Source organism: Protopterus annectens, chromosome 6.part0 (assembly GCF_019279795.1).
Source record: "Protopterus annectens isolate FY-2018-M chromosome 6.part0, PAN1.0, whole genome shotgun sequence".
Taxonomy (NCBI): domain Eukaryota; kingdom Metazoa; phylum Chordata; order Ceratodontiformes; family Protopteridae; genus Protopterus; species Protopterus annectens.
The window spans coordinates 1,473,371,961-1,473,391,525 of NC_056737.1; positions in this window are offsets into that span (position 1 = coordinate 1,473,371,961).

Genomic DNA, 19,565 nt, shown 5'->3' on the forward strand with positions numbered 1-19,565 from the left:
AAAAAAGTTTTTTATGTGTCCTAATTATAAGATAAGAGCTGAGGATTTTTTCTAACCTACCTCTCCACAGTTGAGCATCTGTTACTACCAGACCCTCTGCTCATTCAACAGATTCACTAGATTAACCTTTGAATCACTCTTGATCAACCCAATCTACCTACAGACCTGACAAGGACATTGAGGACAGAGGTGCAGCATCATATTCCTACTAAGTAGTATGCCCTGGCCCCCATCATCTCATGACAACTTTGGGAGCTCTACCATGGTTGCCTTCAGGAAGTGCATGTGTGCTTCTGTGCTTATAAGACTTCAAGACAAGCCAGTACATGACTTAAAGTATAAAGCTTGCCATCCTATTAATGCTGCAACTGCAGTGAAATTAGCGAGTCTTCCTGTCCATAATATTGTCAAACTGACCTAATCCTCTCCTGCTTATTACTTGCAGTACCCTTGCTGGTGTTCTAACATGGGACATCTGTCACTGAGTCAGGGTTCAAACCCTTTGATTCATGGGGCCAAAGTGTTGTAGAGCATTTTAATAAGAGTGGTTATTTCTGTACTTGAACAACTAAAATTAAAGTCGTTATCATCAACCACATTTTTCTCATTTCTACATGGTGGCATGGTGCCCCTACAACTGTTGTTATGTCTATTGGTTCAAAACAACTCACCTGCATTCTTCAACAGTAATATGACACTATCAACGGTATTATCCCACATAGTTAATGCACCTCTTTGCTGAATAATTTAATCTAATCTTGTATGCTTTCTGTATCTCACAAATCTTCTTTATCAAAACATCTTTTGCTTTCCTGCACATGTGAACAAATCACCATAACCTGGCATGTTTGAACTTTCCTGAATTAAGGCTACTCTGGCTTGTGTTCCTATGTCTTGATTTCTTCATCTGTCCCACAGTGTGCGTCCTAGTGTCTATATCAGCCATTTCATTTCATCACCACAACTGTACTCAGCTGTCCTGCCTTTACTGCTCAGATTTCTGTGCCATACACAAGCACTCATCACATCATTGCTTTGTACCTCATACTTTTCAGCTTCTTTGGCATTTTCCTCTCACACATTACCAACTTTAGTTTTACAATTGGCTACAGCTCCTCTAATTCTAGCTTTGACATCTATATGCAAATTTCCCTCCTCATCTACCACCGCCCAGATACCTGAAGCTGTTAGTTTGACCCATTGTTTTTCCTTTTCTCTCAATTTTCAGCATCTTCTGACTTCACCCATTTTTGTTAAGACCACTGAAAGATACACTCAGCTTTATCTTGTGCCTTCAGTTTTGCATTCCATTCCCAAATTATTGCTGAAATTTGTGTTTAAAGTCTACTTGTAATGCCACCCTGTCTGCATACAGCAGCTTTGTTGATCGGTCCCTCCACAGGTTTATAGGTGATTATTAGACTAGTTTCCTTAATGGGCCATTCTAAGCCTAGACAATTTCCCTCCCAAAGGACTGTACCTTGTGTCTGTGAGTCAAACACCGTTACCATTATACCAACCCAACCTGTTGCTAATGTAGTCCATCATCAAAAAGAACTGCAGTGGGCACAGAAATATACCCTGATGTATTAGCAGTCACACTGGGAACCTCATTTGTGAGTCCAACTATGTCATTGGGACCTTATAAATAGTCTGCACTAATTCTACAAATAACCTATGACATTAATCTACCACAGAACTGCCCATATCAGTTTTCTTGGGATCTTGCATATGTTTTGTCTAAGTCTCAGAATGCTGAATTGGACTGTTTCCTCATCTCTAACTTATTATTTACTTTCTCTGTTACTGTAAACTTTAATTGAAGTGAAAATGCTAAAAAATAAAAGAAGTAATTCATAAATGTTGCACCTATCCATGAGGGACAAATGTGCTAAACCAGGAGTGAATTTAGAGTCACCAATCCATTCGTCCAGGTTACATTTGAATAGTGCAAGAAGTACTTTGTTTACGTAGCAAAGAATATGATGGTACATATCTATACTTCTCTCATGTTCTGTTTTTTTGGCAAAAATATCAAGATCTCTTGAATGGTGTTAATGCTGAGTCTATATTATGATATCGCGTGCTCAGAAGAGTGAACAACAGATAATCAACCCCATGTAAGTGAAAGCTTACAATGTCGAAACCTCAGAACAGCGATTTTTTTTCCGAGGAAAAAAAATTGCTGTTCCGAGAAATAAAAACTATTAAACATTACATAATGTGGAGGGCTTCGCCCCTCACACCCCCAACCCCCCCTACTTAAATATACCAACTCCGAGATTGCACTACAGTGCCGAAAAGACAAAGTAGCGAAAGCAGCCAAACAAATTCTTAACCAGGGAAAGAATTCACTGAAAACCCCCTTCGCTATTTTGCCTTTTTGTGCTTTTCAGTTCGACAAAGACGCAATCAACGACCTGCATCTGCGACAGTGTAATAGGGAGCCATTTATGCCTACATTACTACTGCACAGTAGGTCTAACAGGAACTGTTCAGGCTCTGAATATAAAGCAGAGGCTGGATCTCAGTAGCTTGTATAACACTGAAAAGAGGGACAAGACTTGGAAAACATGCACATAGTTTTTATTATCTAGGCCCTTAATTATCTTAGCTATAAAGCATTATGGACATGCAAGCTCTGTTCAGTGATTGGACAGGTATATACTGAAGGGGACATTATGGTCAGTGATCTCAACTTGATAGAAGAATGCAAAGAAATGACCACATCCCTGAACATGGAAGCCAAACATTACCTCACTAATTAGCTGTGCAATGAAAAAGGACCTTCTTACAATAGTGGATATGTGGTAATGGAAGGACAGCTTGCTATTAACATAGGTTCACAAGTTCCTTATTACTGCATTGATTTTCACAGGAGGGTTGCCAATGTGATAGTTTCAAAGGATATCTTGCCTGTCAAAGGATACTATTATACACTTCTTGACATTTAATTTTAATCTATGGTATTGACAACAGCTATTTGTTCTTGGTATCTTGTGGTGAATTTATTATGTTACCATATTTACAGACATCTGCACACTTGAACAGCCATAAATCAGTAACAGTAGCTTTGGCATCTGATAAGCAGAAGAAAAAGGAGTGACCCAAGGACCAAATTCTGGAGTACACCACTAGTGACAGGACATCTGAAGGAGAAAGAGCAGGCTACATTAATTTCCTGAGCTCTATTGGGGATCCAGTTAGTTATTCAATGAATTATATGGGGATTAACATTTAGCTGTCATAGTTTGTCTATGATACTTGACTGTGGAATGGACTTGAAAGTTTTTATGATATCTAGATACGCAATGTGTACTGATTTCTCCACTGCCATTGCTTTACTAACCTCCTCAAAAAATCAGGTTGTTTAGACAAGATCTGCCCTTGCAAATCCCAACAGGCCTGGGTTAAGAGTTTGTAGGTTACTCATGTCCTTATTTATTAACTCCATAATGATACTTTCAATAGCCTTATAGATGAAGCTGGGATGTATGGTTGATTATTTCCCAAGCCCATTGATGTGCAAACATCGTTCAAGGGGATGATAATTGCTGTCCTCTATTTGTCTAGCACAAAGACTGTTTTAAGGTTTGACAGGTCCTGTTTCAAGCCAGCCAGTATACAACCCGATATTTTATACTGCTCCATAAAAACAGAATTCTTGGCCTTGAATAGTGCCTAGAGGACTTGTTCATTGGGGGATTTGAGGTGGGGGGGGGGGTTGCAATAATAGGTATAAGATCTGGGAGTGTAAGAGGTGAGGTGGTGAAGTTAGAACTAAAGTTATCTGCATCTCAGTTAATAATGGCTCTTATTATTGGTCTTTAGTATAAAAACAAATAAAAATAAGAATATGTAGATATCTGGAAGTAGAAGCAGCATACAATTCTCTTAACTATGCAAATTGTTTTCATCAACAATTTATTACATTATTCACATATGACCCACATAACTTAGTGCTTATGAGAAAAGTCTCCTCACTTGAGTATAGTTGTTGGCTAAGGTTCTGTAGCTCACTTTTTCATATTATTCATGAATACATTCTCATGAGATCCAATTGTGATTTGACTATTTATTTAAGAACTCTGCAATTTTTTTTCCAAAGTTAAGTTGGAATGCAGACATATTCATTGCTTTTTGGTCATTTATGATTATCTAGCGGCCTTGTTAGCTAGCTATCTTTTTAACCTGGTTTCAAGATGTATCAGGCTTTTCTTTTTAATATTGTGCTGAGTCATAATACAGTTTCTTAGTATATAGTCTTACTTTACTAAAATTCAGCTATCATCATGGAAGTATTCACAACAATCTGAGATAATGAGGGATTCCTCAATTTTTGGTGAAACATTAAAACTATTTAAAATATAGTTCTTCATGTCTGAGAAGCATTTTTCAGGTTCATATAGCAAAAGTTTATGCACTTATTTTTCCCTACATATTGTTATATGTATAATTTAGTATGTTTCTGCATTGCAGTAAAAAAAAATCACTGTAAATATTTGGAAAGGGGTTAGATCATAAACAACATTTCTTGTCTAGGATCTGGTAGCCTGTACTTTACAGGATTATGTTGTTATACTGTATAATGTACTGCTTTCCTGTTATTGTTGTCATCATTGCACTGGTCATTTTACTCATATTTAATTTATTGCAACAAGGCTGTTGTTATTGATAGCATAATTGTATATATCATTAAATACAATTACTAGGCAATATGTCTTTACAGATCATTTTAATCTTAGTTGATTTCCCTTCAAAAGGTGAGAACTGAACCTTGTACTTTGTGTAAGTGTGGTAAAAACCTTCACCATTACTCCAAACCCAACTATGTATTGATTTTATTTTATGATTCTTTCTTTCAGTCATAAGTGTGGGTGGAAGTTCCACTATGTTTATATTGATTGGAACACTTAAAAATAAATGAGAAATTAGGCATTTTTTTACGATGCATTTAAAAATCTCAAGAAATGTGATTGACTACTTTAGTACCTCAAAAATTAAATTTATGGCTACTATATACTTATTTTAATTTTCATGCACAAGAGATCAAAAGGATGTGAATAACAGTCCCAAAAAATTGCATAATAAAACATTAACCTCTTCAAATTCAGTTTATTGTGTCATTCACGCACATGCTGTTGGACATGCTACACCTAAAGAAATCCCAATCCCTCCAAGCTACACACTCTAGGGACCTAAACCTTGTCACCACAATAAACAGGACACGCTGGAGGGATAGATTCCTGTCCCAGAGACTTCCCATACTCTGGAACAGACTACCCATCTATGTCAATCAAAGTTCTTCATTAGCACTCTTCAAGAAAAATCTTGAGTAGATGGGAAATAGGAAATACACTCAGGGGATCACTTCTGTGTCTCTGCTGGACAGTGGCACAAGAAAATAACTTTCTTGGGTGGTGTAAGCTATGGTACCTTGCTGGCTAGGCTTACATAGGCCCTTGGGCCGATAGCCTAGTACCTACCTATGAACCTATGAACCTATGCCACAAAAGCATATCAGTTCTGAATGCAGACTTAATAAAAATCATAGGACTATGTCCACAGATGGCAGCAGATGGCTGCAAAAAAAAAAAAAAAAAAAAAAAGATCTTCTGGTTCATGTTTTTTGGTGTTTTACTCCTTCAGCTCAGAGTTCTTTGTTTTGCCATGAGCCTGGTTCATTCTTTAATCTGACTTTTTTGAAAAATGCTGAAATTGTGAGTTAGACAAATGCTGTTATTAACCCTGAGAAGCACTGCTGCCAGTTTTCAAGTACAGTATTGCCTTTCCAGCAATACTTTTTATTGACTGCAATATGCCATCATTTTGAAGAATCCTGATGGTTTGTCATCCTCTACCTCTATGGACTGTTTATTCTGATGAGAATGGCATGGCTTGCATGTTGGCTATGCAACATGTTGCTCTAAACTTGGTTTTTGCATCCATCAGAGCCGTGGTGCTTTTCTTTGTGGTTCTTTTGGACTGCAGATTTGTAGTCAGAGTTCTGTATTATTTTTTTGTGTGTGATATCAATTAAGTAGCAGCAATGAACTAACAAGTACTTACATTTGATTTAATGCTTCATAGATTTCTACAGTCCATATGGATTTCTATTTGGTTGGGCTTATGGACTGAGAGAGGAGTTGATGTTCTCTCTACATAAACCGCAAAAATTGAAAGGACTAACCAACACTGCTCAAAAGTATAACAAAACCTTAATAAATTGGTAAGTACTTCCATGTTTGCTGGCACTTCATCAGACCATAAAAATACAGTGAATCACAATCCAAATCACAGTGAATATATACAGCATCCAATAAATCAATGAAATAAACCACACGACTTTAATGCCCGTTTTAAAGGTGCAACATCATTTAAGCGAAATTGCTTATCGACTTGCAAAGTAATAATCCATTTCATTTTGGCATATTCTATTCTGGTAATAAATTCACCCCCTCTCAAATCAGTAGTAATGAGTTGCAACACTAAAAAATTGAAATGAATGTGAATTTCCATATGAATTAACATGTTTAGCTAGCACCCTAGATGTTTTATTTTTGTATATCATATTCATGCTCTAAAATACGTTATTTTAATGATCAATTCATTTTTCCTATATAAAAACATGAAGAAACAGTGCAAAAAACAAATAAACCAAACCTATACTATGGCAATCTGCAAACAACTTAGGGTGTATAACAAATACCAGTATCTGGATGAATAAAATATTTAGTAGAACAAATGTATTTTCATGCATTTCAGAAATTACAAGGATATGTACCTATATATTCTGATGATACATCCGTGGTCTTAGTTTATAATAAAGCTGTCACTTTAGGGATTTATTATTTTTAAAACAAAATTTTAAAACAAAATCTCAGTTGAATACCCACAATTTTTTATTGTATCATTGGCCATTAAAATTGGCCAGCTCTTCTTAAGTGCATCACAAACCAAGTTAATGTCACTAGAATATGTAAGGGGGATCCTAGTAATTCTAGATTTTGCAGTAAATACACAAAGAGATGCATTATTCCAAACTATTATTAGAAGAAAAATATTGCCCTACATTACCATCTCTACCATGGAATACCTTATTAATCGTCTCACTAATATCAATTACAGAATAACCTCTACTAACAAAATTATTACACAGGCCTTGAAATGCTCACTGCAGATAATTGTCTTCATTATTTAATCTAGATGCTCTCATAAATTTTCCTTTTACTACATTCTTGTAGACGTAACCAGCTTGCAAGCTAGACCTATTTAGCAGACTATTATTTTTACATGATTTCTTGTATGTGCTACTCCTAAGAAAATCTTCTCCAGTCTTAGCAATGGTAACATCGAAAAAATCAATATTAAAAGGGGAGTAGTGTAAACTTTAATAAAGTTGTAGCACTTTCAAGATAACATACAAATTCATACAATAATGACATAGAACCATCCCACAATAAGAAAATATCATCAATCTCTCTAGATAAATTGCCCTGGGATTTTTATAATTTCTCTTTATCCTGAATAGATTGATTCAGTCTGAATGTATGGGTTTTAAGTTGCACTTTGCATCTATAATATGCATTTATATCAGGATATAATTCATTTTTTTTTCCATCCTTTAATTAATCTTTTCCTAACAGGTCTTAATACTTAAGCTCTGCATTGAAATTGAAGTTATATAGTGTGCTCTTTGACGTTTGAGTCTTACTGTTTTAATTCAAAGAAGCTCACATCGATGCATATACTGCATTTCCCTGCCACCAGTGATCAAAGAACTACATAGTAAACAATCTGAGCTTATTAAATGCACTGACTCACCCTGCACAGTCACACAAATGGGAGATGAAGTTACCTGTGACTTTTTTGCAAACTTTTTCATAAAAATGTAAATGTCTAATAGAGCATCTATGATTGCAGTTAGTGAACTGTGCTGGACATTGCAATTAATGACTTCTCATTCCAGAAAATAATGATTAAAATAAATCTTGTTATCATATCGATGCTGCAACTCAGTATTTGTGTCACCTAAAATGGTCTTTTTATATGTGACCTTTGTCACTGACTGTTTAGACATTGCCACTGATTCTTATGGTAACTAGTGCGGAGTCAAATAAGACATTTCACATTGCAGCATTTTTATTTTTAAAACATCTAGGCAGCTGAACTTCCACCATGTGTTATAAAAACGCATAATCTCTCATCATAAACTTTTGTTTATCTGCTCTTGACAAGATTTAACAAATTCATTTATGGTGAGTTTTTAAAATATATTTCTCAGGCATATAGTAACTTGCTAATGACTGGAGACCTCAGTATTATCATAAATATACTTTATCCTTTACTGGGTTATATTATTTGCAAATATGCTTTACCTAAACAGTTGCTTTGAAAGTGGTAAGATGATTTACAGTCCTTGCAAATTAATAGCATAAGGGACAGCACAGTTTATTGTAGGATTCATAGAAAAGTTCACGGCAGATGAGTATTTTGTCAATTATGCTTTGCCATATCCAACTGTACAATGAACTTCCCCTCTCAAGAAGGACCAAACCAGTTAAGTGCAGGGTCAATGTATGAATATCCAGTCAATTATCTAGGTCTCATGTGAGAATATATAGTGTAGTCCTCATTATGGTAAGCAAAATTAATTAAAATTGAGGGTATCACATATATGGCAGTCATATTATCCCACCTGCAGCAAACAAATTATAATGAGACTGACAGGAACTATAGGTTCTAATTTCCACCCCAGTCATATCAATATATGAAGTTCTATAACAGTATTGCTGTTTGACTCCCACGCCTGCCACCCAATACTATACATAGGCCAGGTGGCCTTAAACTTATAAGGTAAATGCATACTGCTTTCTTGAATAATGAACAGCACCTGCCACATGCTGATAAACATCACACTGTACAGCTATAGATTATAGTTATAATCTATGACACTCCCATGATTTCTATCAGCTCAGAGCAAACCCATTGCCTTCTGATTTAAAATCACCAATAGTAGTTGCCACTTGAGTAGAATTAATGTACACATGGATACATATGCGCACATAGCATGTTTCACAATGGGAATGTGGAAATTATGACTGTCCAGTACCAGCTCCTTCTTCCCCAAATGTTATAGTACCAGTTAGTCAAAACTATGAAAACAGGACCAGACTTACTGCTTATTCTAGGAATATATATCACATTTTAAATATTCTGATGATATCAATTATCTTTAAGGCACAACTCTTTTTTTTTTCAAAATAAATATACAAATTGTAAAAAATGTGAAAAAAAGAAAAGAAGCTCTCTAACATCTAAATTAGAAAGTATCTATGGGCTAAAAACATAATTTCCTCTTACTGAGTCTTGCTTCTACTATGCTTTCATGCATTATAGTTAAGTTATGTCTTCAAGGAGATCATCTACACTAATTTATTTATATTCTGTACATCTGTAACTCTTGATACTTTTTCAGTTAATGTGCATTTTCTCTGTTAATAAGTCCCCAGCTAAAGACTAGCTCCATCTTTGTTTAGAATTGTTGATTATACTTTGCCTGTTTTCACAGTTACATGTCCAAGGGAGAATTGTAAGATTCAGCAAGACTCAATCTAAATAAAGAGATCATTGTGTTATCTATACCAAGAATCTCTAAGGCGCATTAGACCTGTACAGTATATTTGTTCATTAAAGAAGCAAAGGCTTGCCTTCAGTATTTTTAAGCTGAATGTCTTTCCCCTGAGTAGAAAATATACTGTTATATGAACATTTGTTTTACATATTACATCTTACTGGAAAAAATAAGTGCAACACAACTTTTTTGCATAAATGTCTGAAAGAACACAAATAGTTTCTATCATGTTTGCTGTTGTCTTCAAAACATACAACATGCTTATTATTTTTAGTACATACATTTCCACATAATAAGCCAGTTTTCGTTAGATGTGAATTTGTGGCAAACTTACATAACATAAAATTAGTGTAAAAGGCACACTTCAGGCCACTGCAACAGTGTTAATTTACAGTCAACAATACTGTTACAGGTTGCACATGAGAGTCATATTAAAGATCCAGTTTAATGCTGAAGTATGGTTTATTTAGCTCTGTAAAGTTTAGCTAAAGTTAATTTAGGTTAAGTATGATTTCTAATGACCTAAATCCATAGTGGTTCCTATTAAAAATGTCGGCACTTGCAATGCTAAGTGCAAACACCCAGAGGCCAAATGTCCAAGAGAAGAGCAAGTCTCAAACATTGCCCTTCTCCTTTAAACTTCTTTTTTGAAGGGGTACAAGCATCCTCCAAGCCACACACACTCTCAAACTTATATATACCATCTCTGAGATCTAACAATTTTCCAAGAAATGACCATCTCTGACTTAGCAGATCCAAGCCCTTTTTTCAGTCATTTAGTCTCCATGTTTCTGGACTCACTATAGTGAGTCCTGACATTTCAAATGATTACCAGTACAAGGCATTGAGCCAGCAGTGATACATTGTCTCTTAGATACAATTACAGAACAGGGCTTTGACTTTGCAGTTAACTTCATTTTGAAGTACCACTTTGCAAGCAATTATAAAACATCTTATTAATTCGTGAGATAGGAATAAAGAGTAAACAGACAGAAAGATTTTAGTGATTTACTATTGGCATGTTTAAGAAAATATTAAAAAGTGATTCATTGTATTTTAGTCTTTGAAAATGTCCATTTAAATTAAATATTAAGAAAACAAAGATAAAAAAAACTTTTTATGTTTTAGATGGGATAACAAACTTCCTTTTATAGTTTTAAAATATAAACCTTGAGACAATGAGAGATTTAAAAAAATTAAGCAATATTATTTTATTTTCTGTTCTTGGGTGGCCACGGTGCTGCAGCAGTTAGCATTGCCACCTCACAGCAAGAGGTTCTCTGGTTCGATCCTCGGCTGGGCTGCCTTCTTTGCAGAGTCTGCATGTCCTTCCTGTGGTCGTGTGGGTTTCCTCTGGGTGCTCCGGTTTCCTCCCACATCCCAAAGACATGCTGTAGGTGGATTGGATACTCCAAATCTTGGCCCTAGGTGTGAGTGTGTGCATGTGTGTGCCTTAAGTGGAAGGTTGGGCATCGGGCTGGCAACTCGACACTGTAAAACTCCACTGCCAATCATGAGCGGACAGGTGATCCACTGTGGCAACCCCTAACTGGGAAAAGCCGAAAGAAGAAGAAGAATTTTATTTTCTGTTCTTGCTTGTTAAGTTGTAATCACAGACTGTAAGTGACTCATGCATATTATCTCATTTATTAAGGGTGCTGCTCTACTATCCCTTAGATAAAACAACTTTCAAGAGCTATAATGAGCTTACCTGCTACAGAATTTTCCTTTGCATGCTTGACCATTAAATTAGTTTCCGTTACCTGCAGACACTCAAAAATTCTGCAGGATCACTAATTTTGTCGTCTTGGTATTCCAAACTATGGGAACTTGCAGATTAGTTTGAGTATCATATCTCATACCGTTTTAAAACAGAAGAAGCTTTACCTTAAAGCACTCCAATCTTCTCTTCATTAACACTCCCAACTATATCGAGACAGTCTGAGCTCAGCTTAATAAAATAAGCTGGTATTACTTTTAATCATAGCTCTTCGTGACCTTTTTAAAATGTCCATTTCCAGTGTGGCATTCAATTAACATATTTAACTATTCTATTAAGTAGCTTTTCTCAAACTTTTTAATGAACTTGAAAAGAAATAATATGAATAAATGCTAGGGATTTTCTTTCAATCGCAATGCATAGAAATTTTGTTAAATCAAATATACACTTAGTTTATGTGCAACTAGTAGCTTAGCAACAGAAATACATTTTTTTGTTAATCCCAACTATGATTTAAGCTGTAAAGAAAATTAACCAAGTTATTGAACCCGATACATAATATCTGGGGTATGCAGGTATTGTGACAGCTCTGTGTGATTTTGGAAACAGATCTTTTTTTTTTTCAGAGTAGCCAAAAACAGCCTGAAAATTAATGAAAACATTCTTACTGCACAATGTGATTACGGTGTTAACTGTTAAATCAGTGAAATCATCATTTTTTTCTTTTATAAAGGAACACTTCTCTTTTAAAGAATGAGTGTCACTGTTTACAGTAATCATAGTCCCTCTGACATAATTTACAAATAAGGGTCCAAACGTAATATTCATTTTCTTTTTTATGTAAGAAGACTGGCCCCAGGGTCCATTTTCAGCTATAATCTGCTGTAAAAGATCTCAAAAGAAGCTAATTTCCCTCTAGCAAAAGTAATAAAGCCACAGAAATTAGAAGAGGTTGGCAGTAACACTTCCCATGTGTGTAGAGTTATCCTTATTCCCATCATGCATTGGTAATGCCGACCTTTCCTGATCTTGACACGGTTTTGATTCAGACACCAGAAACACTCCAGGCTGCAATTCTTTGTTTTCTTTCAGGAAAACTTTTCCTTCTTTTTTTACAATATGTAAGACTTCTTCTTTTCTCCTCCTTTTTCTCTTTTCTTCAATTTGAAATTCTTCATGATTGTTTGTTTTGCCAAACATTCTCTCTCTTTGTTTTGGCTTTGAATGAAATTCTTCATGATTGTTTGTTTTGCCAAATATTCTCTCTCTTTGTTTTGGCTTTGACTCTTTTGTACTTTATAAGCTCTCTAAAAAAATAATAATTCCATAGGTTTGCATCCACCAAGATAATATCACCCACATATGTTCACATGGAATGCATTTTGTGTTTGAATCATCCAGAAAAATCCCAAAGTTTTCTGCTCACCTGCTCCAAAGAGATTTTGAAATATATAATGTTAGAATACAAAAAGAGGCAACAAAAATTTCCAATTGTAATTCCAAGTAGTTAGAATGCAATAGGAATAGGTATTCTAGTAGACCAACTGGAAACTCCCTGCATTTTCAGTAACACCCAAAAATAACGTACCGTGCTTTCAGATATGAGCGTAACTAGCTGGATATTTCCATACTTGTCAGGGATGATATTTACTCTAGGCAGATGTCATAAGATTCAAAAACTTTATTGAATGCTTACATTTAACAAGATAAAATATTATTTTATAGCCTGCTATAAGGCACTGTTTTTAAAAGTCCTCACTGACGTTTTAATGAATAATACATTTAAGTTGGGAGAATTCAATTACTTTTCAATTAACTGGTGTATGTCCACCTCAAAAGGACAGTAAGCCCAAATATTCCGAGACCTAAGAAATGACAACTCCCTAGAATGAACAGATACCCAACCAAACAGGCATAAGGACATTTTGAACCTAGTCTTTACCAGCCTAACCCCCAAGTGTACCATGACTATAATGTTGCCTTTTTTGTCAAGTCAGAATATGAATTAGCAACTTTCACCTTTAAAGTGGCAAGGACTACCACTGTAAGTAGTTTTAGATGTAAGAACATTAAACAGGCAATCGTACTTATTTCCTATGATAAGCTGTCTTACTTTATTTACAGCTTGACCAGCCCCATGCAGCTTCAGCTGAATCTTATGCAACTGATTTCTACTCCCACCAATAAATGGCATAGATCTAGCAGTCCTAACTAGAACCAAATATAATGAGAAATTTGAAAATAATTCACCTTATATAACACTGATTTAAGTATGCTCTTTACAAAAAAACAATAAATAAAAAGTTCCAATGTACAAGAAATAAAAAGCTAATCACTTTAAGGTTTTATCAAAAATGCAAACAAGAAATGACAAATGAACACCATGAAAGTCAAAGGTGTAAAAGGTAAACATGAATTAATACTAGCATCAAAAGCCTGGGATGACAACAAATCTTTCCTTAATTATACAAGGAAATTGAAAAATAATACCCTGCAATGTTGTGAACAAATTATAAATACTTCTGCTCATGTTGACTTTTAACATATAGCTAATTTACTTGCAAACAGATACAGTCATTGGAAGTCTGCAAATCTGTGACTGACATATACCTGCTAAGATCATTATTGTTCAGTTCCTAACTGTACTGTTGAAAACTAAAAAATCCTGACCCATGGGCCCAGAATATCTACCTGGATACTGACTAATTATCAGAAAACATGCCCATGTAGAAGCACTCCTGTAATTGCTGTACTTTAACCTAACCGCATGGTATGTACGTGAGGAGTAGAAAACAGCTTTTATAAGTCCTATCAATGACACTAGGAACTCTAGACCCATCAGCCAAATGAACCAAATGTACATGACCCTGGAACGTTTTATTTATTTATGTGTCATTGTTGATATTGAAAGTCTAACTGGGAAAAACCCACTTTCATTGTGGAGGCCTGGGGAGGAAAGTTCCAGCAGTCTTGGCAAATCAGTCTTTTTGCAACGACACATTACATAGTTCTTAAGACATCTTGATACAGTCAAGTAATTGTTCTGTAATGACACTATACTAAGATAAAACAGGTGTTGCTTATATGACAACATTATACATTATACATGGGTGGGGAGGGTGGCCTAATGGTTAAGGTGTTTGCCTTACAAACACAAGGTGCAGGGTTTGAGTCTCACAAGGGAATATTGGCTAGGCTTAAAATGGCTCGCAAGGGCAGTTAGCTTAGTACAAATCTATGAACCAATGAATTATATTACTTTCTAAGTATAAAGCATTTAGCAAGCAGACAGTTCATGCACAATATAAGTAACAAGCTGACATTAGATATAACTTAAATGGCACAGGTAAGGAGGGTTAGAGTATAGATTTTAGGAATAAATAAAATTGAGATAAGGAGTGTGAAACATTCATTATAAAATATTATTTAAAACTAGTAGATGGAGAAGAAAGACATTGCACAGCTGATGAGTCAAGGATAGGGGTAAGAATACTAGGGTACTTTCTGACATAGAGCCTGGTAATAAAATCTTTCTTGACAGTATTTGAAGGCGGTAGATACAGTGTGAAGGTCAGAAAGAAATCAAATTGTAAATTGGGGATTCATTTAGGAAGGGATTTGAGAAGGAGTGGTCAAAAGTTGTTTGTGTAGAAGGTGATAGTGGTTATGAAGGTGGTATGAACTGACCAAGCACAGTGGGCTTACCCAACTGAGGAGCATGTACATGGCAATGAGTAGTTTAGATGTAATAAGGGCTTGAGGGTGGAAGATATAGTCAATGAGCTCATAAACTACAATATTCAAAACTTCATTTAAGCGTCCCCACAACAGTTTTGTTTTCTCAAGGGTAAAGCAGGTCTACTTAAATGAGCAAATTTTGCTAAGTAACAGAGGTAATGGATATTGATCATTCAGTCTATATAGCATATATGGATCTAACCATGGCTTTTTATATTAGAACAAATGCTGACATGGTAAATAAAAAAAGACCTCAAGGTAGACTTCTAAATGGTGATATAGATTATAGACAGGCTGAAAAGCAAAACACAGTAATGAAGGTGGAAAGTGTTTCTTCAAAAAGTGAGAAAGAAACTAGTCAACTACCCCACTGTTCAAATTTTGAACCCAATTCTTTTTGGCATATATGTTTATAGATTCCTGACTCCAAAAATCTTTTGCCTAAAGCATTTAGAGTGAAACTTGGACAAAATCTGTTTTTTGCAGTGCTTCCAACAAAATATTTTCTCTCAAATGGCAATTACCTAATCTGCTGTCAACACTTTGATAAGAGTTTTCTTTTTGACCTCCCCACCATGCATATGGTCCTGTGACTAGACAAGTTTGTCAATGACAGCAAGTTTGGTGTTATCATTTATTGCCATCAAGATATAAAACTGCTACAGCAAGAACAAATCCTCACAAACTAATGGTGTACAGAAAAATGGTTTGACTCAAATGTAAAGTAGTGTGGTATTGTCATATCTGGTAAATGCCTCTTGTCTGCAGTTTGTAGTATAGCCAGTAGTCAACTTGAAACTTCCATTGTAGTCCAGGACCATGGCAACTCAATTCATAATTCCAACTTTTTTGACTGTCATGTAGCTACAATAGTCAGGAAATGCTTCTGTCTAGTCCAAACAAATTCTAATTGCATCTTAACTGGAATAAACAAAGGTAATGTCCTTCAAGACTCAAACAAACGTAAGCCAAATATAGAGCACTATGTCCCTTTTGCATGTACCTAGTCAGATATATCATGCACATCCAAATGTTCTTAACTAAGTCTGTCACTTTATCTGTTTTGTTTCTTTCATTTACCACATACTCATTTGCAGGACATGAACCGGTATGTGCAAGTATGCATGTTTTTTTTTTTAATCTGTTATTGTTTAATGAAATCTCTAGCATATTTTGATTTTAAATGATTTTCTTCACCACAACCATCTATTAAACTTTCAGCTTTATTAACAGTTCACAAGTTACACCTTGCTTCCATCAGTCATTTTAGCTTGGGGTTCTGGACTCTGGCTGATGAAGTTTGTAGATGATTGCATATTTGGTGCAGTCTGTGAGTCCACCTAAGACTCAATCTCCTCTAAGAACACTTGACACAGACTAATAATTGGTGCCAGATTCATGATCTAAAACTCAATGCCCTAAAGAGCATCGTAGTATCTTTGGAAAGATAGCTGCCCCAGCAAATCACTGCATTGGCAATACACCTCTAAAAGTAGACTCTGCATTCTGCGATTTGGGAACACATGGGAACACTGATTTAGCATTTGACTATCATGTGTCTGCTGTAGTGAGGAAATCATTCTATGTTGCACAACCTATAAATAGATATGGCATCTGGATTCAAACATGTCATTGTTCCTTTGTACTTTGTTCTCATATGACCAATCCCTGAGTACAATGCCGCCTTTGGTACATACCTGGTCATGTATATGCAACAGCTGAAGTGGTCTCAGAGATTTCACACAAAAAAAAAAAACATTATATAGAAAACAAGTCCTATGCAGACTGCCTCAATGCCTTGTCCTTACATTTTGTCATCTACAGATTGTTTGAGGGGACCTATGCCTTGCCTATAAAGCATCCACTGATCCAACCTTTATGGATCTGTTGTACATCCACAAAACACATAGTATCAGGAGTAACCAATCCTGGGACCTACACCTTGTTTGTAATATAAACAGGGCATGCTGGAAGGTCAAGTACGTGTCTCAGAAGCATCCATTTCTCTGGAACAGGTTTCCCACCTATGTGAAGCAGAGTTCATCCCTGCACTTATTCAAGCAAAACTTGGATCAGTGGCTGGAGAGACACCTAAGTCACTGTTAGAGCTGCCTATGCTCATTTATATAACATGACAAAATCATTGGGGGCCAGTATGCATCAAATGTTATTGAGGAGCATGCCTAAGAATAAAAGGCCCTTTTGGTCCATAGCCCAGTATTCTACTAATACTATGATACTGTTTTGCAAATAGTCATGCATGGCTCTGGTAGTACGTTTGAACATATCTCGCCTATGTATCTTTTATGTTTGTGTGTGTGTGTGTGTGTGTGTGTGTGTGTGTGTGTGTGTGTGTGTGTGTGTGTGTGTGTGTGTACACGCACATATATATATATATATATATATATATATATATATATATATATATATAGATAGATAGATAGATATATATATATATATTCCCATTTTCTGCTGTGTCTTCAGTTGGCATAGTAACAGCTGCATTCAAATTGCTGGAACCTGTGTTCTGAGAGACTGCCTTACATATTATCTGCAATTATACAGAGCTGAGTATATATTTTTTTGGTTATATTTATTTATTTATTTATTTATTTGCAGGTGTTTAACCAGGATAGTCCACTGGGCCTAAAGAACCCATTTTCAATGGAGTCCTGGGGAGAAAAGCTCCACATACAGATTATACAAAGATTATATTCCACATACAGATTATACAAAGGTTATGTTACACACATAGTTTATATGAGAAATTGAAGAAAAAATATCAACAAAAACAAGTGATACAGGCATAAAAAAAAATTTTATTTATTTTTTTTTTTTTTGCTAAAAATTTCAGGGTACAAATAAGGAGTTGTATGCTAGGAGCCAGCATGAATTTGCTAGCTGGGATTTGAGAAAAAGGAAAGAGGAAAGTATTGGGATTAGAGAGTAGGTTATGAGGGATGTGAACCGGAGCATTCCCAAGAGGATGTTAAATGAGAGTGTAGAGATTTTTTAAAGGATGGCAGGCTTGCAATTGTACGAAGGGAGTTCCATAGGCGTGCTAATGAGAAGGACAGGAGGTTTTGTCCTGGAGGGTGTAGGGGTCTGTAAACTTCTAGGAGGTTTTGATTATTAGATCTTAGAAGTCTTTGAGTTTTATGCATTTTTAAAGTAGTTGAGAGAGAGGGACAGAGGGATGGCTGAAAAATGAGTTTATGTGCATAGGTGAGCTGAGTGTAGTAGAGGTAGTTGGGAAGCTCTGGCCAGTTGAGTTTATGGAGAGGTTCACAGTGATGGGTGGATGATTTGTTACTGGTGGCGAATCTGGCTATTTTATTGTAACAAGATGAGAGCTTGGTTTTCAGGGATGATTGTAGGTTTATAAGAAGAGGGGCACCATAGAGAAGGGAGAGAAGGAGAAATGTGGTAGAGAGAGTAATTTTGGTAGTTGAGGTGAGGAACCGATTGTGACGGTAGAGCAGGCCTAGTTTCTGGTGAGTTTTTTTTATATTTAGTAGGAGGTGGGAGTTGAATTTGAGCTTGTCATCAATTTGGACTCCTAGTAGTTTGGTTTCAGATACTAGCTCAAGAGATGTGTTGTTTTGGCTGGTGATGGAGAATAGAGATCTATCCAAGTTATGAGTTTTGGAGGGGGTAAATAACATAAGTTTAGTTTTAGCAGCATTGAGTGCAAGATGGTGGTCTTTCATCCATTGTTCTGTGGTGGTGAAGGCATCTTGGGTAAGTTTTAGAAGAGTTGGGATGGATGAGGCAGCACAGATGATTGTTGCATCATCTGCATATTGAATAATGTTTGCAAGGGGGATAGAGTGGTAAAAGTCATTGATGAAGATATTGAAGAGGAGGGGGCCTAAAATAGAACCTTGTGGAACACCTGTAGGGGTGTTGAGGAAGGAGGAGGTGGCCTTTTTCCACTTGACGGCTTGTTGCCTATTGGAGAGATAGCTAGTAAACCAATGGAGGGAAGAGGGGGAAAGGTTTAAGTTAGATAGCTTAGTAAGAAGTAGATTATGAGAGATAGTGTCGAAAGCTTTAGAGAGATCGAGTAGGATGGTAGATACAGTGAGGCCAGAATGTCTTGCTTTATTCACAGTTTCAAGGAAGGATAGGAGGACAGTCATAGTACTATGATGGGGTCTGAATCCATGCTGTGTGGGAGTTAATAGATTGTTGTCCATGAGATGGGGAAGGAGTTGTTGATGGATACATTTCTCTAGGACTTTTGAAAGGGGAGAGAGGATGGTGATGGGATGGAAATTGGTAATATTAGTATTGGTACCACCTGTATGCAGGGGAATGATGTAGGCTTTTCCAGATTTGAGGAACAATACTTTCTTGGATGGAGCGGTTAATTAGTATGCTGATAGGGAGGGCAATGGCTTCTGCTGCTATGCTAAGGAAGTATGAGGGAATGTCATCTGGGGCATTAGTGCATGGTTTTAGTTTTTTAAG